This window comes from Petaurus breviceps, unplaced genomic scaffold (assembly GCF_028583685.1).
Source record: "Petaurus breviceps papuanus isolate PSGF00001 unplaced genomic scaffold, PetGlider_PUasm1.0 689, whole genome shotgun sequence".
Taxonomy (NCBI): domain Eukaryota; kingdom Metazoa; phylum Chordata; class Mammalia; order Diprotodontia; family Petauridae; genus Petaurus; species Petaurus breviceps.
Window position 1 is genome coordinate 11669896 of NW_027186458.1, and position 27104 is coordinate 11696999.

The following is a 27104-nucleotide window of genomic DNA, read 5'->3' on the forward strand; positions in this document are numbered from 1 at the left end:
AGAAAAAAAAAAAGCAGAGACGTGGGTGAGGGCAGGAGTAGTTAGATTTTAAAGAATAGAAAAGGGAGAGGAAGGATGGGTTGGTATGAGATGAGAAGTGATGAGGAGAGAAGGGGGAGGAAGAGAAGGAAGGGGAGGAGAGGAGAGGAGAGGAGAGGAGAGGAGAGGACACAGCATTCAGTTTCAAAAATAAGGGCAGGATGAACTATTACAAAAGGAAAGAAAATTCTCTTCAAGCAAACCAGTAGTTGCCAATGTTGTAAACTTGACATCTATAGAATTAGGAGAACAGCAAGTATAAGTTAATTATGGATGAGCCCAAAGGTAGTTCATAAGGTGCAAACTTGGAGGGGCCAGACGTGGAAAGAGGCTTCTCTTCCTGAGCACTCAAGGACAAAGCACAGCTTCTCCCCAGGACCATGACCAATAGGTCATGAACAGCAGAAGAATCAGCAGGGTGGGTTAGAGGGTATTCAGAGAGCTCAGCATACAGCAAGTTTACCGCTGGAGGTTGGGATAAACCCCACACAGCTTTGCCAAACACAAGCCTCAGTTCACTAGATGAAAAGCCACTCATCTAGACACATTTGGGAGACCTAACTGAACACAGGCACAGGGGGAGTCAGTGATCAGCCTGACAAAGAGAGGAGGAGAAATGACAATAAAACCTGCATCTGAACCCGGCCTTGATCAGTCTGGAGCTTCTCCAGTCCCTCAGAAGCCTGAAGCCTGAAGAATCTCAGCACCAACATGTCAGAATAGCAGCAGGGGAGGAAGCCCCACTCTGTAGGTCACTAGGCACAGAAATGGGGCAGGGCAGGGCCAACTCAGAGGGCTCAGAATCAGAGCAGAAGACAGGGCTGGATCAACTATCAGGTACCATAGAGAAAAAATAATAGAAGTTAAGAGAAACTCGAGTGGTAAAGCCAGGAAAAGAGAAAAACTGCACAATACTTCTAAGTAAAGGTGAAGGAAAAACAAAGGTTTGGCCATGGAGATACTAAAAGTGAATGAAAGAAATGAAGTGAGAGAGGAGATAAGGAGAGAAATTAAAATAGAGACTAAAGGTGTTGAGGTAAAAAAAAGAAAGGAGAATAAAGAGATATGAAGAGAGTAGAAAACTTTGTCAAAATGATGAGCTCCCTGAAAAATGGAATGGAACAAGTAAAAATCACTGATTCCAAGAGACCACAAGAAATATTAGAGCAAAGTCAACAGTCTGAAAGAAGTAGAACACCTAAGGCAGGGATTCTTAATCTGGGACCAAAGAATCTCCAAAGGATATGTAAGATAGATTTTAGGGCATTTGTGAAATATATCATAATTAAAAATATATTTGGATAGCTGTACATCACTATGGTTGTCTTTCTTTGTAATTTGATTTTATGCATTTCAAAACATGGTGCTGAGAAGGAATCACTGAGCTTCTGTGGTCTGACTTATAAAGGGATCTAAAACACAAAGAAGGTAAAGAAACCCTAACCTATCACAAATAACTGAGTTGAAAAACAGGGCGAGGGTAAAGAATTTCACCATCATTTGACTCTGTGTTACAAGTAGTGAGACTCTATCCAAACTCGTTTCTTTCCCATGATCAGTTTTCATTTCTCTGACAAGGCTATACTGTCGCTGATTCTCTACTCTTTCCTATACTTTTGAGTGCTAGTGGACTTTGGGAAATCATGTACCCCCTTAGGTATAAGGAAGTGGAAGTATTTCCATGGTGGTACCTCTAATTCTTAGAGAACATGGTCTCCTTATGTACAGATGGACCCTAGAGAAAATCCATTATAATTTCGTATCTCTTACTATAGACAGACATTTGGACATGGAATTGCTTATTATTAGTACTCTTCTCTTTCTATTTCTGGGTTCCTCTAAACTAGTTTCTTGTTTCCTTTGCTTTTTTTTCTCCCATTATTCCCAAGTCTTCATTCTTGTAGAAAGAATTAAGGAATTATTCTTTCATTTCTGCCCTAAGGATTCTGTAAGGTTGCATTGTTTACTATGTTCTCTTCTGCAATTTCTGGCGAAATAATCCTCTATTACTGAGATTGCCTGTACTTTATATTTTAAGGTCTTACCTTGGATACATGGAAAATGTATTGTTAATAATGTTGTGAACTTTGACTATTACATGCCTCATAGTTTGAGATATGCCTGCACATGTATGTGCCTGTGTGTGTGTCCTGCTGGCAATATATAGATTTGATCATTCCCTGTATTGTGGTGTGTTTTATACTTCAAAGCTCTAAACATGTTTTTGTGTGTTCTTCAAACATTTATTTAAAATTTTCATTATATTATCTGAAACTTTTCACTTGTCATGTTCTTCTTGAAGACTTGTTATACATAAATTGTCTTTGTGTTTCTTGTCTTCAAGGTCAGCCATTTTGGCTTATGTATAATCCATGTGTCCTCTTAACATTGAAGTCTTTTTTGTTTCTCTCCCAACAAGTATTCTACTTTTTATTTGTTTTTGACAAATTTGTCATTCTTGTCACTACATCCATTTCACTGGGAAGGTCCTCCCTCTTGGATTCAGTTTTTTTCCTACTCTGGCATATTTGTGTGTGTGTGGGTGTATGTGAGTTTTACATTTCTGCTTTGAAAGTATCAATTTCAGGAAAAAAAAATCCATAGCCCACTCTTCTGGTTTTTTATGTTATTTCAGAGGTAAATCGTAGACTGCTGCAGCAGCAACCCAGCTAAAACTCTTTCAAAATTGCCCTCCAAACAATCTTAAAAGAATGCCTAAATCCAATTTGGGAATGGTTAGGCCAACAAAAGATCAGGGTGAGACATTTTTCCAGAAAAAAACACTTAGAAGGTTAGCACAGAGAAAGTCTATGACACTGGGTAGGAGCTAGTCCAAAATACAGCAGTAGCAACTTCAGGAGCTCTCAGCCCAGAGATGGTAAGGGGGCCAGTCAACGGGTCAGAAAGAGATTACAGGGGACCTTTGCTGGCACTGGGTGGAACTCATGCTGATTGACAACTCTATTGCCCATACACAGTTCAGGATCACAGTTCCAGGGTGGAAAGGAGCAGAGGCCCTACTTGGGTAAAGACCAGAATGCAAAAGAGGAGAGTCGTGAGAAGTTGTAATAGCAATGGCATTTAAAGATCCCCCCTACTGGCTTGGTTTTTGCATTGATTGCGTTAAAACCCAGAGCTTGTGAATCCCACTTGTAGGATGTACTTGTTGATGTGAAAAGAGAGGGCTGAGCTGGGAGGAGCTGGTGACATCGTTTTAGAAAGACACAAGCAAAGAGAGAGGCAGAAGAACTTTTCAGAAGCAGCATCTTGGAGCCAGAGAGAGACTGAGAGGATTGCTGAGGGCCAGTTTGAATTGCCCAGGACTTTGAAGAGCTGCCACCCAGAGCTGCCAAGGACTGAGGAGACATGGCTGTTTTGCTGGTACTTTGTCTGTCTGTTTTGATGTTGTTTTGCCAGATCTGTTCACTGGTGAAGGACAGTGCTGTTGTTGCAGAGGTTTTAGAACGTTGCTGTTGGTTCAGAAGCCCTGAAGAAGGATTTTCTTGTTGTATGTTTACAGAAATCCTGGAAGAGCATTTTGCTAATGTTTTCAGGGGTCCTAGGACTGTTCTGCAGACAGAGAATGAATTAATGAAGACACTAGCAATGTATCTTGTGGCCTTGCTGAGCTTTGTCTCCCCAGGAACAAAGATTGTTGAGAAATTGCCTCATGTCAAGATGAAGAAAAGACCTCTCTTTGGGTATTAAATGCTGTGCTTAAGCTTGTTGTAACTCTGGGGTACATTTAATTGTGATCCAAGGGTGGGGAACTTTTGACTTTTTTGTGCTCTGTGATTGACCAAATGAATGTACTTTATATATGATTGGAAACTGATCTCCTTTTGAGAAGAAGGGCTTTGAGGTTGACTAAATGAATGTACAGCCTAGGGGTGGAGTAGTACTTAGAAGAGGGTCTTTGGGATTGACTAAATGAATTATAATGTCCAAGGGTGGAATAGTACTTGTAGATTATTGAATTATATTTGGTGAATGCTATATTTTGACTTATGCTATATTTTGATTTTCTCTGTTCTTAATTTGTCACTGAATAAAATGGAGAGCACCTAAGCTGGTATTTTGAACCTTGGGAAGTTGACTTTGCTTGGCATTACACACCTCTCCCAGGATCATAGCACCTTGGAAGCACTGAAAACTTGTAGACCCCCAGAACTGGCTCTGAAAACAGCAGCATGAAAAAGTCTGAAATTTGGGGACAGTGTATCCCCTATCCCTGCCAGGTGGATAGAACCCAACTTTAACAAATTTCAAAGTTAATAAATGGGCTGGAAAAATTAGCTCAAGTCTTAATGATGATGCTTTCTGTCTGGGTGACTCTGAGTACATCACTACTCCAGGCAGCTATCTGGGGCTGTATGTCATAGAAGAGCTGCCAATTTCCTCATTGAGAGCACTTAGCACCAACAAAATGTATCTGTCTGTCTGTCTGCCTATCTATCTATGTTTTCAATTATCTTGGCTGTCAACTGAGCAAATGACCTTTCTGATGATCAGAATTGGCACTGTTGGGGGGATATTGTCAAAATCCTTAGTAATGTCTTATTTAGCAGCAGCTATGTTGAAGATATTTTAATTGAGGTTGGGAGTGAACCAACCACTCACTCCTTTATATTAGCTTTAGTTCAGGTAGGTAGACAATAGAAATCAGGAATTTCTATTGTGCTTGCTATTGTGGATCAGATGGATCACCTTCTCACTGCAGATTTGAGTCACATGCACTAAAATGAATTGAATTGGCTTTCTATCCATTACTGGGACTTGTCTTATTTCAAAAACAAATCAAATCCAGTCTTTTAGAGATCTTTCATAGTCCCACCAGCCACAGAAGCCCTTCCCACTAAGGTTGCCTTCCATGTATTCCATATGTATCTTTTAAATGCCCATTTGTTTACATATCTCCCCAACCAGAATGGGAGCTCCCTGAGGGCAGGAATATCTTTGCCTTTCTTCACATCCTAGTGCCTGTCTCAGCTCCATGCCTGGCATGTGCTAAGTGTTTGATCAGAACTGATTGGCTGATTGACTAAGCCCCTTGAGAGTCACAAAAGTCGCCTTCTCTAAATGCACTTTTACTAGACCAAGGGGGCCAACTAAAGAGCTCCACTGGACATGTACAACATGGTGTATGCAGCTGCAGATTCCACCATATCATCTGCAAGCCTTGATATTTTCTCTTTCTTCCTGTTAATAGAAGATATCTTCCTCTTGGCCTTGTTGAGATCATTCCTCGCACATCCTTGCTAGTCTGTCATGAGAGAGAATCTCCCCCCAGACTTTCTCTATTTCCCAGCTTTCTCCAACCTGCAGTTGCCCTAAGGAGGAAAAGTGTGGTTTTGTACTGTCTTTCCTTTTTTTTCCTCCTCCGTCTCTATTCTAAGAGGTTGGACATCTGCATGATCCCATCTCTTGGAAAGCCCTGCTGGATCTGGGAGAAGTATTGGTTGTAATCTGCTGTACATAAATGTTGCTGTGGCTCCTGGTTTACTGTTTGACAAGAATTCCATCTTCATCTATAGGATAATTTTTGATAGGGCTGACTGATCATTACTGATTTTTATAGCTCCTCTAAAAGCCCCTTCAGAATGATGTCACCACCACCTTCCTTGGCCTTATAGAAGAAGTTGATGCAGAGGTGAGATTAAAAAGTGTGCATGAGCACGTGCTCTGCTGATAAGCCCTAAGGATCAATGGGCCTTTTGGTCGGACTTAACAGCTTGCCCCTCCTGGGTGTTTAGAGTCCTCTGCCACAGTAAGAGATCCTGGAGAACAGGGATGCTCTGGTTTATTATCTGCATCCCTAGCACTTGGCACAGCACCTTTGAAAGGCCTTAGTAGTCCTTCATTCATTCTTCCTTTCATTCCTTCAGTCTCTCTCTTGAGTAAGGCCACATACTTATTTTAAGAGGACTCGGTCCTCTGTTTCTGAGGCCTGGATGTGACTATTCACTGGATTTGGAGAGCAACAGCATCAGTCATATTTGTTCAAAGTTGGGGTTTCCAGGACTCTAAACAGGCTCCTTCCAAAGGTCACAGACATTTCCTTACCTCTCTGTTGAACTGACCTCTTGATAAACAGGATTATCCTAGAAACACTCTATCCATCAAGGTCTGTGACAGAATGCATTGCCTATGCCATTAATCCCAGTAATTTAACAAGCCAACAAGAGCTTGTGCTTGATTCCAAATAATCCATTTCCAAATGGACATTATTTCTTACCCAATATGGTAACACATCCTTTATTCTATTTGTGTGTGGAAATGGGGCAGTGGCTATAAATTACTTATCACCCTTCAATGCTCCTGCAATTGACAGTCATTTTCTCAATGAAACCAAGAGTTCTAGCCAAATGCAGAAGACAGTCAAAGGCAGGGCCAATGAGCAGACAGCCTGACAGTGCTATTGGTCTTGATTTGGGGAAACTTCAGGAAGGAGGGAGAGAAATGTAGAATATAAAGGGTAAGAGGGACCAAGCAATCAAGCAATCATTGAGAAGCAAGCATGTGGCGATGTGTGTGTGTGCAAGCAAAACTAAGAAAACATTTCTGCAGCGACTGCATCAAAGACTTTACAGAGAAGCAAAAAAGTGGGGCAAAAGATCTTGTAATTTTAAATCTATTCTGGTGACTGACAAACATGCTGTTACTTTATATTATCATGAACACAAATCTTCCTTGTGAATACTTCATGTGGAGGTGGAGGTCATGTGGCATTCAGAGAGAGATGGGAATTGTGCTGTCATTGCTAATTGTCAACAGAAAAAGATGGAGTCTAGAGATTTGTCTTTTGATTAGGGTCAGTACAACAAGGATAGTGTCTATGAGGTTTTCATTTTCCAAACAATATGAGAATTTACCTGACATGGAACCACAGTAGCCGGTCCATACAGCTGCCTGCAATATAATGGTCTATGAGCCAATCCAGGCCCCTGCTCCAGAAGGTTTTGTGAACTGTATATAAGATTCTATCTCCCTTTTCTATTGTGTTTGCTGGACTGTCTGAGGACTGTGCCATTTGGTGGATATATCAGTCATTGCGTTCCTCCAAGCATTTTGATGCTGGCATATTCAAAGAACTCAAATTGAGGATTATTCCACAGCCAATAGAGAGCTTCTTGGTGGGTGGGGGCTGACTGCTATGTGTTGCAAGTAGGAAATAATGAAGGAATGTGTTGTAAAGGATTCCATCCAAATGTAGTGGTGAAAAAAGTTGGGCTGGTCACATGGAATAAGCACAGATAATCTATGTCTTTATTTGTTAATATCCTCTGAAGATGTTGAGAGAAGGGGCAAGGTGCCCAGGTGCTGGGCTTGCCCTTTGGGGTGATTTCAGGACAGCACGGGGGAAATATTCTCACAAGATGGCAGGTATAACTCAGTTATGATCCGCAACATTTCTGGGATTGGTTTATGAGTTTGAGTTAGTTTGATTTGCCAAAAAAAAGTTAGGAAGATAAAGAATTACATTTGAGGCAGGTCTTTAAATAGTACTTGAGTTAAGATCCTAGGCAAACGCAGCCTCCAATATAAATTCTAGCAAACTTTTAAGAAGCAAATCCCTCCTCTACTGAATCTCAGCAATGAGAGAAACTTATGGAATTATCTGGTCTAACCAATTCAGAAAGGAGATTCCACTCTGCAACACTCCCAAGCAGTAGACTTGGGAGACCTCCAATGAGGAGGGGTTCACTACCTCCCATTCCACATTCCCCTTTGCATTGTTCTCATTTTAATCATAAGTGCTTTCATAGTCACACCTTAGACATTTTCAAAACAAAGAAAGATGATAACATTGCCAGTTCCAGTACTTGAGACAAATATACTTGTCACCCCCCAACCTTGACAAATGCAATTATAAACCAGTATCATTAGTGAATATAGATGCCAAAAAAGTAAATAAAATTTTTACACAGAGCAGAACATCAAAAACATGATTCATTGGGACCAAGGAGAATTTATCGGTGAATTGCAAGGATGCTTATATAACAAGTCAACAAATCATATCCACAAGAGAAATTAAAAATAATGTTACTCAATTGTATGACGACATGGAATCTTTAGACAAAATGTAGCATTTATTTATGCCCAAGTAAACAACAGGCTTGTCTACTATGTTCCTAGCACAAGAACAAATATATACAGGAAACAGTCCCTGTCAATGGTGACAATGTCATCTTTTGGGGGAAACAATGTGCACAAACCTAAATCTACAAAATAGGCCCCAGGTAATTTTGAGAGAGAGACTGCATAGAATGGAAATGGCCAGAGGGTAACATACCCCAGGGTACAAGTAGGAAAGGATGGAGAGAACACTCACCCCAGGTCAAGAAGTGGAGAGCCTGGTCTGAGGTCTGGAATGAAGATGCCAGAGAGCATCACTGAGCTTAAAGTGAAAGGAAAAGAATAATTCCCTGAACTCTTGGAGGATGTAATGGGAATGTAAATTTTAAAGATCTTCCCTTCCCCTAGGCTAAAGTGCACCTGGAGCCTGGGGTGGGAGGCTTGTTTTTCAGTAGATACTCTTTGATTGGCCAGTGAGTCAATAAGATTGTTACATTCTCTGAGCCAGGAGAAGGCTATATAAGCCCTGCTGTGTAGCTTTCTTTTGGGGCTCACTCTGAGAAGTGTTCTGTGATTTGATATGGATTCTGGGAAGCTGTTGTCCAGAGCCCCCCAGCTTTGAAAAACCCAGATGTTGAAACCTAGATGTTGATTGGGTATGGATGTAATGGTTGGACAGTTTGGAAAGCTGTCTACTTGATCTGTTTCTGTCTTGATAATTCTGCCTGTATACTTTGAAGTTCGGGGTGCTGACCTTTTTCCCCTGAACAAGGTAAACTATATATGTCTGACTGATTAAAGTAAGCTTGTTAACCCATTTTGAGTTGCTTTCCTTTAACAAAGCAGATCCAAGAACCTGTGGTGGCAGCAATCCTGAGGACTCTTGGGGTGCTTGCCGCTACAAAATGGCGTCACAAACAGGATCTGCGGAGTAAAAGGAAAGTATGGGGACTGGGATAATTGTTTGTTTCCCAGTTGTGGTAGCTGTGACTCTGTGGAGCTGTGGAGCAGGAGAGAAGAATGGTCTGCATGCAGACTTCGCTGAGCTGAGAGCAGGAATGGTGAGCTGCCTGCATCGGGACCTGGGCAGAAGCCAGGAAGCCTCCTGCAGGAGGAGAAGGAACCCAGGAGTTCAGAATTCAGCCACAGGAAAAGATAAGAACTGAGCAGCAAAGCAGGGGCACTGAATGTGTTTCTTTGCTGCATCCCACAGTTTGGGACCCAGGGGGAGGATGGACTTGTGACTGTGGTGGGTGGGATGAAGTGCCTTGGACCCCCAAGGACCTCACCTTGTTGGTTTTGTTGCCCAGCCCCCTCTCTGTGCTTGGAAGCTGGGGCTGGAGCTGTGTGAGGGGAAGGACACCCCCCTCCCCCTTCTCCCAAGAGAAATTTATTTGGACTCTTGTTTTGAATTGAAGTGATAATGCTATGTACTTTGTGTTTGTTTAAGGCTCAGTGGCCACTTTGGTAACTTTAGTTCTGTATCTTGCAAATGTGACCTATGACTGTTAATACTAATTCAAAAGCAAATTGTCTATGCTATGGGCATGAAAGATCTTGGGGCTGAATGTAATGGGAATGTAAATTTTAAAGATCTTCCCTGCCCCTAGGCTAAAGTGCACCTGGAGCCTGGGGTGGGAGGCTTGTTTTTCAGTAGATACTTCTTGATTGGCCAGTGAGTCAATAAGATTGTTACATTCTCTGAGCCAGGAGAAGGCTATATAAGCCCTACTGTGTAGCTTTGTTTTGGGGCTCACTCTGAGAAGTGTTCTGTGATTTGATATGGATTCTGGGAAGCCGTTGTCCAGAGCCCCCCGGCTTTGAAAAACCCAGATGTTGAAACCCAGATGTTGATTGGGTATGGATGTAATGGTTGGACAGTTTGGAAAGCTGTCTATTTGATCTGTTTCTGTCTTGATAATTCTTCTTGTATACTTTGAAGTTCAGGGTGCTGACCTTTTTCCCCTGAATGAGGTAAACTATATATGTTTGACTGATTAAAGTAAGCTTGTTAACCCATTTTGAGTTGCTTTCCTTTATCAAAGCAGATCCAAGAACCTGTGGTGGCAGCAAACCCTGAGGACACTTGGGGTGCTTGCTGCTACAGAGGAGAAGCAATTTTATCAGTCAAACAAAAAAGAAGGATGTATTCAACACAAAATCAATGGGTTTCAGGACACAAAGATAAACGCAAACATTAATGCCTCTTCAAATAAGACAAGCCTTAGAACTGTGTCTCAGAATACTTTCTCCAATAAGTGAACCAGAAGATGATGAGTACAGTAAACACCATATAATCACCAAAAAAACAAACAAATGATGAAACTGATTCCATCCTAACATAGGACTCAGCTATGGTTATCAGGTGTGGGAGTGTTTCCAATTGTGTTACTTTGTTCTTATGCAGCAGGAACATGTAGCATAGATACAGAGTTCCTTAGCTCCTCTGGAATTGGACAACTTCATCTGAAACCATATATTTTTGCTGGTCATAATGGCATTGTGATTGGCATGGTTTTATGTAGTCACCAAGTCTGAGAGACCTAGATTCCATGTGATTGGACTTTTTCTACTCCATGATAATTAGGAAATTAGAGACAGCTGTTGGGTAAAATTTCCTCATGTTAAAGGTGGGAGAAGAAAAATTATGTGAGAGAAGCACTGATCTAAGCACAGGGTCATATAGAAGAGATATTGCATTGGTAAGGTAGAAATAACAGGACTTGGCAACAGATTGGATCTGTCAGGGGCCTACAAGCCTTGAACCTCTATCATTTTGTATTTTTGAGACATGTTTTGCAACCTTTTCACTGCATTCCCCTATGCCCACCTTATATGTAAAGCTACCAAATATTAAATGCAATTTGAGTTCATTTGGGGAATCTCACCAGTTTCTGTAAAGAATTACTGTACTTCCTTATGCTCTGCAGTAATATGAGGGGTATAAGCTGCAATTATTCTCAGGATGGTGTTTATGCAAGTGTTTGTCACGAGTCCATGATCACCAAGTGTCTCATGAAACATTTTTGATTGCTTTGGATGCACAACAAAACCACCTCTGATGTTTTGTTCATTTGTCTCTCCAAGGAAAACTTGCAAAACTTCCTTCCATTTATCTATAGCTCACTTTTCTCTGCTCCTTTGTTTCATGGGGAGAATGTCATGGTTGACATCTTTCCATTTCTCCCATTGTATGTCCATTTGTAGGTTAAGAATCTTGCATTTAGAGTCTTCAAAGTTAAGTGAGATTTTATAGATGACCTAAGCACTGTATCATTCTGAACTCATTTCCACCTCTCTTCCAATTCATAAGAACAAGGAAGAGGGGAGGAGGGCATTCATGCTTGGGACTTTTTCCTCTGAATGTCACCATAGCAACAAAATTCATCACCAAACAACTTACTGATGATGAGCCTCTTTTGTGTTGTTGGGCTGGTTATTTGACAGCAAACAATCTGTTGAAGAGTCAAGTCAGTTAGAGCTCTCCTTCTTCTCCTAGGAGTGTCCTTGACACCTTAGGGTCAACTCCAAGCCCCAACAAAATAAGGCAGTAATTCTTGGTGTTAATCCCCACTGCCAAGAAAACCCACAGGGACCCACTAAGATGAACTTATCCATTCATAGAGGAAAAGAAATCAAGTGGGTGAAGTATATGAAATATTATCCAGAATGCAGCATGTCATTCAACACGTTAAAGGCTCTCCATAAGTTGATTCCAGGCCAGATTTCCAGATTTATTTCACATTATTCATCTTCATGTATTCAATAGTTCAGTCAGTTAGGCAGCCATCAGGCATTTATTAAATTCTTATTCTCTTTCAGACTCTGCACCCACTTAACATTCCATCCCCTACCCCAATGCATCACACATACCTGGAATATAGCAGTTCACATACTCCACCTCAGAATCTCTGTATTACATCATAGCTCAGCTTGGGCTCCATCCAGATGACCCTCCCCCAGGGAGCTCTCCCTGATCCCTTCCCATCCAGTTGATTGGACTCTTCCTCATAAAATTCTGGATGCATATGATGCTTCCATGTGTATATGGAATATACTCATATATATGTATATGCTATGAACCCTCTCCAATTACCATCTGTCCAGTGGATTGTAAACTCCTAGAGGTCAAAGATTCATGATTTCTGTTGGTTTGTAGCCACATCATCTAGCTAGTGTGTGCTTTGGTAGAAGTAGCAGTTTAATGTTTGTTGAATTGAACTGATGTGGATGGTCAATAGGGTCTTTGGTCTGGAGCTCTAGAAACCTGGACTCAAATCCCACCTACAGTATTTCCTATCTGTGGAATCATGGGCAAGTCACTTCACCTCTTTGACCCTCAGTTTTCTCATCTGGAAAATGAAGGATGTGATTGGACCCAGTGACCTCTAAAATCTTTTCAACTCTAAATCTCTATTTTTTTATCCTATGGTCCTAGGAGCATCTGGAATTTATATTCCATGTCCCACTCCTTTGGGAAGCTGGAGCAGAGAGACCAGAATTGCCCAAGGTAGACAGGGCCAGCCATCCAAGCTAGAACTTGACTTTCTCCTGTATGAAACTGATAATGCAGTTTGCACAAGTCAGTGCAAGGCATTATCTTGGCAGGCAACAAGTCTTAATCACCTGATCCTGTACTTTGTAGACTCTATAAGGAAAACAGAAGGTTTGTCTAGGAGACTGAAATCTCATAGGGTATCAAATCTCACATTTGGGAACATGTGGTGCTATATAGTCTCTCTACATTCAATATGGAAGGTGGTATGTTTGAGTAGGAAGAATATTGACTCTGGCATCAGAAGACATGAGTTTCAAATGGCAGATCTGTTAATATCTACCTGGGAGATTCAAGGAAATATTCTTCCCCTCTCTGGGGATTTGAGTTCATCATTTTCATATAAAAGCATGGAGGGCTTAGACCGCCTGGTTTCTAAACTTCCTTCTACATCTCAGTCTCTGATTTTACCTATTCATTCAGTCTTCCTTCCTTCCCTCCTTCCTTTTTATCCATTCATTCATTTAATCCTTGGTTAATTTATAAACTCCCTTGGCCCTCAGGGGGACAATCACAGTCTAAAAAGAATGATCTCAAGTCAGGTGGAGACGGAGACGCTTGTGGAAGAACCATCGCAATGGCCGCCCAAGGAGAACCCCAAGTGCAGTTCAAACTTGTGTTAGTTGGAGATGGCGGTACTGGAACAACCACATTTGTACAATGCCACTTGACTGGTGAATTTGAGAAGAAGTATGCAGCCACGCTGGGTGTTGGGGTCCATCCTCTCGCGTTCCACACTAACAGATGTCCGATTACATTCAGCGTATGGGATACAGCTGGCCAAGAGAAATTTGGTGGTCTGAGAGATGGTTATTACATCCAAGCTCAGGGTGCCATTAGGATGTTTGATGTAACATCAAGAGTTACTTACAAGAATGCACCTAACTGGCATAAAGATCTGGTATGAGTACGTGAAAATATCCCTATAGTGTTGTGTGGCAACAAAGTGGATATTAAGGACAGAAAAGTCAAGGCGAAATCAATTGTCTTCCACAGGAAGAAGAATCTCCAGTACTATGACATCTCAGCCAAAAGTAATTACAACTTTGAGAAGCCCTTCCTTTGGCTTGCTAGAAAATTTATTGGAGACCCTAATTTCGAGTTTGTTGCCATGCCTGCTCTTGCACCTCCAGAGGTTGTCATGGACCCAGCACTGGCAGCACAGTATGAGCAGGACTTACAGATTGCTCAGACAACTGCGCTCCCTGATGAAGATGATGACCTGTAAGGGAATGAAGCTAGAGCCCAGCGTCAGAGGTCTAGTTTCATAGGCAACTGTCCTGTGATGTCAGTGGTGTAGCGTGTTTGCCACTTTATTATATAGCTGAGCAGAACATGTGCTTAATCTTTGGGATGCTGAAGGAAATGAATGGGCTTCAGAGTGAATGTAGCAGTTTAAAAAAAATATAATTCATATTTTGGACCTGCATATTTAGCTGTTTTGGACCACAATTACATCCCCTTGAGTTTCAAATGTAAGACTGCTGCAGTCCCATCACAATATTCAGTGGTGAATCTTGTTTGTTACTGTCATTCCCATTCCCTTTTCATTTAGATAATAATAAAGTTGTTTTTCAAATATCTAAAAAATAAAAAGAATGATCTCAGATATTCTGACTGGAACTTCCCTCAAAGTGCTTTTAAAATCTAAAGAAAGCAAGATTTCAGTTGATTCAGTGAAGATATCCTAAGCCTGGAAAGTTTTACTTCTGGGGCATAAACTCTGTCAGAGCCTGTTAAGCTGAAAGGTACTGAGTACAGGCCCCATAACAGCCCCATTTCTCTGCCACCTAGGGCAAGCCTAACTCAGAGCAGGGTACCTTATCACCTGCTAATGTGCAGATTGATGACATGTTTCAACTACAATCAGTCTCAAGCTTATCTATCCTTAAGCAGGGGAAGAAGGGTAATGATCAGGACATTGAAGAGGATCTCCACATGGTCCATGCCACAGATCTTTGGATGTGTATATATTGTCTTACAGGCAGCCAAGTACCCAGTGGCTTGTACCAAGAGCCCAGGAGACCTGGCTCCAAATACTACCATGGACACTTAGCTGGATATCCCTGTGCAGGTTCATGTAACATGTTTCTACCTCAGTATCCTCATCCTCAAAATGAAGATTATAATTGTACCTACCTCCCAGGGTGGCTGTGAGGAGAAGGGAAGGAAAGAGAAGGGGAATACATGCTTATTATATGCCTACTGTTTGTCAGGCACTCTGCTAAGCACTTTAAAAATATTATCTTATGTGATCCTTACAATAGCTCCATGCCCCACTTGAAGGAACTGAGCCAGAACTCTATCTGTTAAATGAATTGCCAAGAGTCTCAAAGCCAGTAAGTATATGAGGCTGAGGCAGCTAGGTAATGCAGTGGATAGAGCATTGGGTCTGCAGTCAGAAAGACTCATCTTCCTGAGTTCAAATCTGGTCTCAGACACTTGCTGCATGGAACTTACTCCTGATTGCCTCCATTTCCTTATCTACAACATGAGCCAGAAAAGGAAATGGCAAACTACTCCAACATCTTTATTAAGAGAACCCCAAAGGAAGCCAGAGCTGGATATGACTGAAAAACAATTGAACAATAACAACTTCCTGACTCCTGGTGTCCTCACTGCAATGCCGACTATCTGCCTCATCCAATAAGATCATCTTTGTCAAGCATTTTGTAACCCTAAAATGCTACCTAAATTCTCTTGGCATTATCATGATTTATCCATGTTGACATGCATCATTGTCTTCCAACAGAAAGACCTGGCCAGAAGCTGCCTAAGAGGCCAATGTGAAGGGAAAGGGTGAATGTAGACATGTTGGAAAGCAAGCAAAGCCAAGACTTGGTGGTGATGGATGTTTGTGGCAGACAAAGGTGAGCTAAGAGTCAAAAGTAAGATCTCCAGCTTGGGAGAGCCACAGAAAAGGCCATGTGGGTGGGTGCAGAGCTGAGACCCTGGAAAAGGAATGGACTTCCCATCAGCCAGAGATGAGCCAACTCCCCCAGGGCAATAGCTTTATGCAGAAAGTTTTAGTGACTTCAGACTACTCTTGAACAGCTCAGATCAGACAGGAAAACTTTTGGCAAGACTGTCACCTATCAAGGAATTCAGCAGGAGCGATGGGGATCTTAGCTACATCCTTCTCTTGGCAATGTTCAAATTCACTGGACTTGAATCTTATTGTGAAATCTTATTAGCTGTAAAAAGATAAAAAACACTTCAGGTATGAGAAAGAAGATAATTCTTCACCCAAGGAAAAGACAGCCTAAATGGGGAGAAAAAATTAGGGCCAAAATTGAGCTTGAAAAACAAATTAAGCAACTGGAAGGGAAAAAAAACACAGCATTACTGCCATATTAGACTGCATCAAAGTGGCATTAATCAGACTAAAGAAACCTGGACAGTTCTTGAATGGAACTTACTACTTTAAACAATCATAATGTGACCGTAGATGCAGCATCCAGTCACAGGGTACAAAGGGCATGACAGACATGTGATTAGTTCTTTTAAAGGTGACCGGGGAAATGTACAATTGATTCCATCATTCTGTCTCCCCCAAGAGACATACGGTGTGTGTGTGTGTGTGTGTGTGTGTGTGTGTGTGTGTTTGTGTGTGTGTGTGTGTGTGTGTGTGTGTGTAAAATTCAAGGTATCTCAATTCTCTTAGCACAATTTTACATTTTAGTAGCTTTTGACCTTCAGTATACTCTATATATTGGAGGACAGTTAGATGGCACTGTCAGAAAGACCTGAATTAAATTTCTGGGTGAACCATTTGCTAACAATATGACCACATTATGGTCTTAACCTCTGCTGTCTCAGTTTCCTCATCTGTAAAATAAGGATCATAATGCACCTATCTCCTAAGATTGTAAGTTTCGAAGAAGATAACATATGAAAGGCCCTTTGCAAACCTTTAAGGGCTACACTATCAAAGGGCCAGTTCTTTTTTCTTATTCCTACTAGTTGTTCAGTAGTTCACTAGATTCATTAGGTATGGATTCTCCATTCACTGGGCATAGACTCTTATCCCAGTTTCCTTAGGTTGTCTAGGTATAACAAACACAAATCACCACCTAGTAACCAGACCTTGCAGGGACAGTAACTTAGTACCTTGGACAGCAGCCACAGCCTGGTGCCAGACTAACAGATCTCAGGGATGAGGGAGGGTGTTGTAGTCACTGGTAGATGCTGGACTTGAAGTCAAGATGACCTGAATCAGAAGCCTGCCTCAGACATTCCAAAAATTGAGTGTGAAAAGACATTTTCCCTTTCTGGGCTTCAGTTACCACATCTATAAAAACAGGGGGTGGGGTGGGAATGCAATGGTCTCCCATCCAGTTCTCAATCCAGAAAAAGACTTGTTTACATCTCTGAGGGGGAAGTGACTTAATCATGGACAGGCAGCTAACAAGTCATTTCCTCTCTAAGAGACTCAGAGTCGTCATCTGTAAAGTGGGGACAGTAATTCCTACAGTCTTTATCTCTGAAAATTGTTTTAAGGAAAGTGCTAGACAAGAATTTATTATATATAAGGCAGTATTCAAACTCAATTCTCCATGGGGAGAACTCAGCAATTTATCCACTCCTAATTTATCCACTTCCTAACCGTAAAAAGTACTGGGATTGACTCGTAGGAAGAGAACCAGGCATAAGAGACAACCCATTTAAGGGTCCCACTGGCATTCACAGAAACTTTGAAAAACAAAAGACAAAAACTGGAAGGTCCCTGGAATACACATTCCTGTATTTCCCTTGGCATTCTGGGAGGAGGTAATGGACAAGAACTGCAGAAGACTGGAAAAGGTAGATGGATTATTATTATCTATAGCATGAGCAGGAGTGCTCATATGTGTGAGATTCCATATCCACTGGAGTCTTGAAGTATGAGTAAGGACAGTGTTCTGATTATTTAGAGTCACCCTGAAGTAGAACTGATAAAGTGAGGAGGCAATTGGTTCTACCCCCCCCCCCTTTGCAGGGCACTTTGCTGGGAAGGAGGGATGTCACAAAAGGCCTTCTTGCTCAGGCCTGAGTCAGATTAAATGGTCTTGAAGATTTCTTCCCTCTCACAGACTGATTTTGATTCTGTTGAAATAACCACCAGAATCTGAACGTGGCAGACCAGAAGGTCTATTCCCTAATTCCAGTGAGGTGGTTGCAATTATCTGACTTCTATCAGACTCCAGCTTTCACTGTGCCAATTCCATGGACCCAACATGACATAAATTGTCAGCTGACTAAGAGGTTGTAGTTACAAGACAGAAAAGAAAAGGGAATTGGGGCTAATAGTTTTTCCTTATTATGTGCCCCACTGAATACATACACCATGGCTCAGATTCCTCACCAGAACCACAGTAATAGAGGAGTCACTGTTGTCTTGAGTATTTGATCCCTTATATGTCAAACACAAACCCAATCGCTTAAGATTCCACTACAATTGTTTATCCCATGCCTTCCTGGATGTTCTGCTGCTCTTTACCACCATATGTTTGTCTTCTTGTGGATAAAGAAAAAAGCTATTTTGATTTTTTCTCTACCCCAAGAAAAGATTTTGTATTTTCTACATAGTGAGTCAAGCTTAATTCCATAGAAATCACTATTGCTAGACACAGAATATAGCTCAGATTTCTTTGATGGATCAGTATGCATACGCACCCTCCCTTCTCCTCCTCCCCTCTGTTTCTCTTTGCTCTTCTCACCTCTCTTCTCTACTCCCTTCCTCTCTTCTCCCCTCTCTTTCCTTCCCTTCCCCACCCCTGTCTTCTTCTCCCTTCCTTTCCCCTCATTTTCTTCTCATATTTTCTCTCTAATGAAGTCAGAGCTCAGATTGGAGGTTCCAGAAGAAAGTGATAGTAAAGGAAGTAGAATAATGGAGAACTCCACTGAGCAGAGAAGAGATAAAGGGTGACTGAGAGCAGGGGGTGACGAGCTGGAATGAGGAGAAGTGAATGAGAGGAGACATCGTAGCTTTGTGCATGTTGTGCCAAAGGGATTTGAGTTCCTCTACTTGACCCTAGAAATACAACTTAGAGCAAATGTGGGAGAGGAAGGATAAAAGAAGGGAGAGAGGTGTTTCAAAGAGGCAAATTTAGATTTACATAGAGAAAAATTCCCTTTAAAATCAGATTTCCACCCACTGTGGTATTAACTGTTTTACTGGCTACCCCATAGTGGTATGTATGCTCATAAGAGTTTAACAACCTGCTTTCCAGAAAATGCAAATGACCAGTAATACACTTTAAAGCTTAATGTTTATTATTAACATTTTGTCCTTTAATTTCTTAAGTCTAGATAGTTAAACAAAAAATGAAGCCCTGATTTGTAGCATATACTCTTTTCTCTGGTATAAATGCTCATGCTGAAAATTCAATAACAATCTCATTTAAATTCATTCAAGCTATTTCAAACAAACTCCAAGAGGAGCTTAATGCCTCTTGTCTGATAAATTCATAGAATTCAAATTTAGATATGGGCTAAACTAGCTGGCTGCTGAAGTCCTGTCCATATCTGGAATCCTGTGGCTTTGCAACTAAGCAGCTGGGCCTCTGCTTCACTTGGCCAGCTTTTGATTTGAGTTTGCCTGTCAGTGAATTGCCTCTTTGGGTAAAGTTTCTGATGCAACCCAACCTTTCCGGACTTTCTTACCTCCTTTGACATAAACCTCTCCACACACAAACCGCTCTGCACCTTTGGTCATACATCATCCTCCCTTCCTTGATGAGAAATCAATCCCTGATCATCCTTTAGAGATCAGCTGCCTGATCCTGGAATCTCTCTTTGGTCCCCTCCATGAGGGAAGTTGGCCAGATGTTGCAATTTTCAGAGCAGCTAGCCTGTAGTTAGCTCATTGAATGGTTATTGAAAATACATTGCTCCATTTTTAAAATGCCCAGGAGAGATGAGGATGGCCAGAAAGAATCACAGTTGAGCAGGAGAAATTTGAGTTATAGGGTGACTTAAGATAGATTTCAAAAGATAAACAAACCACACATAGTCAAGATGCACATTTTCATGTGCAATCAACTTTTTCCTGTTGCCCATGTGTGGAAACACCCAGTTCAATTTGGTGTTTGTTAATTTCAGATGCAAATAAATGTCAGATAAAGAAAATGAAGTGGTAACTCTCTTCAGTTTGCACAACTCAACTCAGTTTGCAAAGGTATGGCAACTGAGAGCAATAGTTATCTGAACAAAGGTAAGCTAGGAGAGGGGAAGAGGAGGAATTAGTAGCACATCTCTTCGAGTCAGTGGGCTGGCTTTGACTTGTCTGCTCCGGGTCATTCTCCAGTTACTTACTAACCATGTGTTTCTATGCTTCAAATCTAAAGGAAGCCTATGCTTCGGTGAGAGGCAGCACAGTGCAGGTCAGAGGAAGCTGGCCTTGGCACTGGCAAGTGTGTATGGGGTGTGTGTGTGTGGGGGGGTGAGTGTGGGTGTGGGTGTAGCTGTGTGTTTGGCCTGCTTGAGAAGGGAAAAAACCCTATCATCATGTTATCTTTTAATTGCCAAATCTGATGTGGTAGACCTTAACCGCCAAGAAACTATGCTGTCAGACTGAGATGAAGGTGGGAATGAAAATGTGAAGCTTAATTTTGTACAAAAATCAGGGGACACAGAGAGACTGGGGCAGGACCAGTTGTTTCAGCTGTGTTATGTGTCAGCCAAAGAGGTAGAAGAAAAGTGAGCTGTGTGTAGGATGAGTCACAAAGTCATGCCACTGAAGAAGCTGATATGAGAAGGAAAGAACCAAGGAGGGAAAGAAGGAAAGGAGGGAAGGAGAGGGAAACAAATATTTATGAAGACTTACCGTGTGTCAGGCATTGCGCCATTTCTGTTTGGGCAGGAACTCTTCGCCTCTTCCCCTCCCACATTACATTTTTTTTTTTTTTGCTAGGTAGAAGAGGCCCTTCTTTGCCTCATTTCTTACCTAGCCTTAATCGCTGAATGATTGTTGCCTCAATCAAACTAGAGACCTGGGAAAGACCTTAGCTTAAAAAGTCCAAGGTTTCCCACTGCATCCAGGGCCATCTCCAGTTGTCCTGTTCTACATCTTGCCACTGGGCCCGTGGCTCAGGAGGAGAGAGTGAGGCTGGTGACTTTTCACAGCCCTCCTTCACGTAAATCCAATTCCCTTGCAAGTCATGGCATGACCTTCCTGACGTCATGGTCCTCTTCAAAAAGGAAGGACAATCAACAACCACAGCCACGAAAACATAAGCAACAAGCAGGTCCTGGCTCCCGGAGAGCTCACATTCTGATGGGAGAGAACAAGTCACACGCGGATCTCCAAAAGCAGTGAAAAAGTGGTGTCACCTTGGTCTAGTCACCACGCCCGTCACAGTTCAGTGTTATGCTTGCATGTACACGTAGATGTGTGTATGTATTCATGTATGTATGCATATGTGCTCTGTGTACCTTAAAGTGATATATAAATCTTAACTATTATCTTTTGAGTAATTCCAAAGTATTTTACAGAGTGGCTGAACTGATTCAGCATCCCACTTACCCTATGTTAGACTGCCTGTCCTTCGTGTCAGTTCCAATACTTTCTATGTCCTTTTCTCCCTGAGTCCTTTTAATGTGCATTTCTCCCATTATTGGTGAGCCAGTTCAACTCTAGCCAATCCTCCTCTCCCAAGTCACTGGTCTGGTACACTATGAACTCTAACATGGCCAACCCCCAGCCTTGTATTACTCCCCTTCCGCATCCTTTACTCCTATTACCAGTCCTGAAGGGAATTCAGAGAAAAATCCCCAAACTCTGCTACCTGGGTCCACTTAAAATGATGTGCCACCATCTCAGTGAGGCACGCAATGCAGAAAGGTGATTCATCTCTACTTCTCTAATCAGGTCACTATCCCACTCATCACAGCAGCTCTTCCAAATACTTTCATTTTCACTCCCACCCTTCCACAATATCCCTTCCTCCATCCTCTTGGATGGACTTTACCTAAGGCTTCAGATAAAAAAGGACAAGATGTGTCACCAAGTTCCTTTTCCCCTCCTCATCTCAGATCACTCATCCCTTATCCAACACTATCTTTTCCTTCACTTCTGTCATCATGTTATCTTTTAATTGCCAAATCTAGTGGCCTTCTTTTGCTCCTTCTTAACCTCTCCACAGCCTTTTACACTTTCAATCACTTTATTCTCTTTGATGCACTCTTCTGTCTAGGTTTTTGCGACACTGTTCTCTCCTGGTTTTACCCCTTACCTGTCTAAAGGTTCTTTCTAAGTCTCTGCTGCTGTATCTTTACCCATGTTACACCCACAAATTGTAGGGATCCAGCAAGGATCTGTCCTTGGCTGCCTTCTATTCTTCCTCCATATTATCTTGCTTAGTGATTGCCTATGGTTTCTACCATCAGCTGTGTGCAGATAATGCCCAAATATACATATGCCACCAAGTCAGTCTCTGTCTCTGTCTCTGTCTCTCTCTGTCTCTGTCTCTCTCTGTCTCTGTCTCTCTCTGTCTCTCTCTCTCTCTCTCTCTCTCTCTCTCTCTGTCTCTCTGTCTCTCTCTCTCCATTACCAACCACCTTGTGGACATCTTGAGTTTGATGTCCTGCAGATGTCTAAAACTAAACTTGTCTAAAACAGAATTCATTATCTTCTCACTTCCTATTTGTTTTCTTTCCAACCATTCTAATTGTGTTTGTGCAAAAAAAAATCACATTTATTAAATAAAATATGTTCATTTTATCTTTTCTGATCATCTCTACATTGTGTTTGGTCAAGAATTCTCCCCAATCCGTAGCTTTGAAATCTATCTGCTGTCCTCAAATATATTTATTACTTGACTATATATATATATATATATATATTAATCTAATATCCATTTGGGGATTCTTGTGTGTGTCAAGGTAAACCTAATTTCTGCCAGCTTGTTTTCCAGTTGTTACAATAACTTTTGAAGCCAACATTTTTACATTTCTCCCACCATGTGCTAAATATTCAAAGAAAATGAACTCAATAAATTTTTATTTCATTTACATGTTCCAGTTTATAACACTTGGGAAATGGAAGTGAACATGACAATCTTCTGTCTGTCTGATTTGCTGTGGACAATTTAATAGTTTGCAAAGACCAACGTCTCCAGGTTTTTGCCTCAGATGCAGCTAATTACTTTATCTGGGACTCATAGAGAAGGTCAAATGTGTATTCAAATATGACCTGAGTTATTAAGAAAGTTGATTGAAAAGGCATCTATTGAGTGCAATGGCTTGAATGATACCATTTGGGGGGAGGGGGAAGCAGGAAGCAATAATTTAAAAGGACTCACTTCTTTTAAAAGAAATACATTTTGTTGTTGGATGTCTGTGTTTATTCATCTTGTTTGAGACTGTACTGTAAGCTTTGAGTATCTTGTAGGAAGCCAAGGGGTTCAGCAATATCAATATCTGAATTCCTTTCAATATTCTAAAATGAGTCAGTAAAAGGGAAAAGGGAATTTTAAGAAAATAGGATTCAGTTTTACTATCTCCTGACATCACCTTTTTCTTCTCAAAAGGTGCTACTGTAAATTAGACATGGAGAAGGTGCCAGAGATGGTCATTAATGATGACACTTCTATAATCCCTTCCCTGGCTCCCAAGGTTCAGCCAGGCACATGTTTTTCCGCTCTTCTAGGGAGCCTATTTCTGTCTTCCCTAACAAAACCAACCTGACTTTTCAATTATTCTCATTACAAGATCCACATTAGATAATAATAAGACAGCAAAATGGAATAAATGTACAAAGTCAGATAACTGACATCATCTTTTAGAAATGATTAATTTATTATCTATTTTGCTTTTATTATTTATTATCTATTTATTATCTTTCCCCAAAAATTCACTCCTCTTCCAAAGATCGCGATTACTTTGCATTGTAGTCTGATTGGCTGGTAAATCTCAGTCACCTCATATTTCCAATCATCTGGCACATCTTATTGCCATTTTCACAACTTCTCTCAAATCTAACCTCATTTCTTTACTCTAATGTTGTTTAGCTTTTCTCAATCATGCTTGACTCTTGGTGACTACTTTGGGGGTTTTCTTGGCAACAATACTGGATCAGTTGGCCATTTCCTTCTCCTCATTTTATACATGAAGATATTGAGGCAAAGAGGGTAGGGTGATATGTCTATGGTAACACAGTTAGTGTCTGAGGCCACATTTGAACTCAGGAAGATGAGTCTTCCTACTTTCAGGCTCCAAGTACTCTATCCACTGCACTACCTTGTTGCTCATTCATTACAATGCCCATCACCCAAATTCAGGTACTCATGGCCTCTTGTCTATATAATTCAGTCTCTCCTTAATTCCCTCCCAATTCTAAATCCTTTCTTCAACAGTGAACAGTCGACTCATAATGGCTCAGAAGAGCTGATTTTTAAATTTCAATGTGAGCATTTACAGCTTGGAAATCAGCAAACACTGCACATCAGGGATTGATGTATTGCTTTGTTGATTGCCTAGACTTAAGGGTGAATATTAATAATGCAGATTAAACTTAAAAGCATGCTGCTTGTACTTTTTTTCAGAGAGCATGTTGTTAAATACTTACCAGCATGCCCCTGCATAATACCATCTTACAACTAGTGAAGAGCAATCATTGACAACAAAAACTGATGCTGATAATTACTATCATCATTATCATGATCATAACTTCAACTCTAATCTTCAATTACATAAAATTGAAGAGCAGTTAACATCCAGACTGAGGTTAGAGCAGACCCAAGATCAAAGTAAATAAGTCACCTCCAGGCTCCAGCATTTCTACAGAAGCTTTGAGAAGAGGCCAAAGTTGAAAGTCTTGATGACCCTGAACATCCTCACCTCCAGACATTTTCCTAATAACCAAATAGTTGAGGAAATGTAATACTGCTATTGCAAGTAATTATTTTTGAAAAGGAGATGAGTATATTTGAACTGCCATTTGAAAAAGTCTTGTTTCAAATGATAGCATGAATCCAACTGGTAAACCATCTAGAAGAGACCAAAGCATTCCCCCAGAGCTGCTATCTGCTCTTACCATCAGGAACAAAGGGATCTTCAACAATGTCAGATAGAAATGGCAAAAATATCACAAGACCTGCACAGAGCAGTGCATGCTACAGCCCTTGCCATGAGAGGCAAGGCAGGGCTCTCATGGTGTGTTCCTAGAGGATACAGATGGTGGCAAAAGATCCCATCAGTAGCTTGTTCACATATATGGGAGAAAACATTGGCACTCTACTGTGCAAACAAAGATAATAAGAGAAAAGAATGTAAAAGAGGATCCAGAAAACACAAGCTTTTCAGAGGCTCTAGGTTCTCTCCATCAGCTGCTGAGAACAGTGGTATAAAACCAAGAACCCGCAGTTTTCCAGAGGACTGCTGCTGTGAACAGCTTTCAATGTTCTTATTACATAACATAGCAAACTCTCTATTTATTCAATAACAAATCAGAGCAAAACATTCACAGAAAATCAAAGTACAGCACTCACAATGTTACAACTTATCACAGAAAATCAAAATACAGCATTCAACATGTCACAACTCAACAACTTATCACTAAAATGGCCACATAGTTTTCACCAAAATGGTCACATAGTTTTAAACAAAGTACATTCATTTTGTCAATCACAAAATCCTTAATTCAGTCACAAAGTACAAAAGTCAAAGTTCTCTACCCCTAGGTCACGGTAAATCATAATTTTCTCAATCAGTACGCAGTATCCAAGTAAAGTCTTCTTTCAGCTTGACTTGAGGCTGGCTCTCAGCTTCCATGGTTCCTCCACTGTCCCAGCTCCAAATGTCAACTGAATTCACAGGCAGGGAGCTCCCAGTTCCTTGTCCAGTTCTTCATTCAGTTCCCATTCCATATTGAAGTTCACAGTGTCCAGTCCACCTCAAGTCCTTTACAATTTCTGTTTCTGGGAAGACAAACTTGACAGAGCCACAATAGTATTCACGGACATTGCTGACACCATCACCAATTCACTATCTGCCTGTGAAATCAACTCAGACCCACCAACAATGTCTGAGAACTCAACACAAATCATCAACATAGAAATCAATACAGACCCACAAGCAAGGTCCAAGAGATCAGCACAAATCATCTGTAAGGTCCCAGGACCTCCAAAACTCTCCTCCAGGACTTCTGTAAACAGACAATAAGAAAATCTTCTTTCAGGGCTTCCAGTAAGGTCCCAGGGCTTCTGTACAAAGTGTCAGAAACAAACATCAACACAGACAGAGTAGACAAACAGAGTGTTGGGATACCAGAAATTTTCTCCTTCTTGACTCTGCCACCACAAGAGTCCTCTTTTCAGTTCTCCTGTCTTTAGCCTAGAAATTTTCCTTATATATGATCATTAGCTCCTCCCCTTCCTGTTGCAGGAATTCATGAGTTCTAGAGTTCACAAGTTTTGGGGTTCACACATTCTGTTTCTTAACAGAATTAATACAAAACTCAAACAAAACTTGAACTGAAACAAGGTGTTAATTTAAAAGCTGAAACAAGGTGTGAACTACTTTTGTGCTTGCCATTACAAGTGATCAAAGGGCCAGGGCAACACAGACATCAACATAGCCCCAAGAACCAGGTAAAGAAGACAATGTGGCTCAACTGTTTCCAGGGAACTTGTGAGTAGCAAAGACGTTGGAGCTGAAAGAGAACTCCCCACCCAAACACCACCCTGGGTCTGACGAAAGGATTTCTGACCATGTCCAGCATCACTAGAAGTTCAATAATATGAAGATAAGAGTTAGATAAAACCAAACAAGAAAAAACAAATGTAAACACAGCTCACCCAGCAAGTAACAAAACCATTTGGTAGAAAAAAGTGATTTGACTTCTCTTCGACACCAGAAAGGAGGGAGGAGTAACAGACAGAAACATAAGTATAATCCCAAATTTTTTATTGTGGAGCCTTCATTACCAGCTTCAACTCTGAGGAATGCTGGATCCCCACCTTTCTCTTTTAGGGAGTTAGAAGTTCCAATGGATAGAGCACTGGTCCTGAAGTCAGGAAAAAGTGATTTCAAATCCAGCCTAAGACACTTACTAACTGAGTGGAAATCACTTGATGTGCACCTCAATTTCCTCATCTGTAAAATGGAGATGATATAGCATCTCCCTCCCAAGATTGTTGTATGGATGAAAATAAATGAGATAATATTTGTAATATGCTCTGCAAACATAAAGCACTTTATAAATTAAAATTTATTTTTTAATTATTATTAAATTATTATTAAATAAATTAAATTATTTATTTTAAATTATTAAAATTATTAATTATTAAATTATTTTTATTTTACTTTTTTAATTAATGAGCATTTATTTTCCTCTCCCTCTCAACAAGAAAAAAGAAAAAAAAACTTTGTTATAAATATGAATAATTAAGCAAAACAAATTTCCACAAATGCAACATTTAAAAATGTATATCTCATTCTGTATCTTGAGACC

The 27104-nt window shown here is 40.9% G+C and overlaps 1 protein-coding gene and 1 pseudogene across 1 annotated transcript in view; both read left to right on the top strand.

Moving 5' to 3' along the window:
* The window catches only part of SGCZ (sarcoglycan zeta), a 382372-nt gene that overhangs the window by 224161 nt on the left and 131107 nt on the right, over positions 1 to 27104 (top strand).
* On the top strand, positions 13248 to 14269 carry LOC138174523 (GTP-binding nuclear protein Ran pseudogene; annotated as a pseudogene).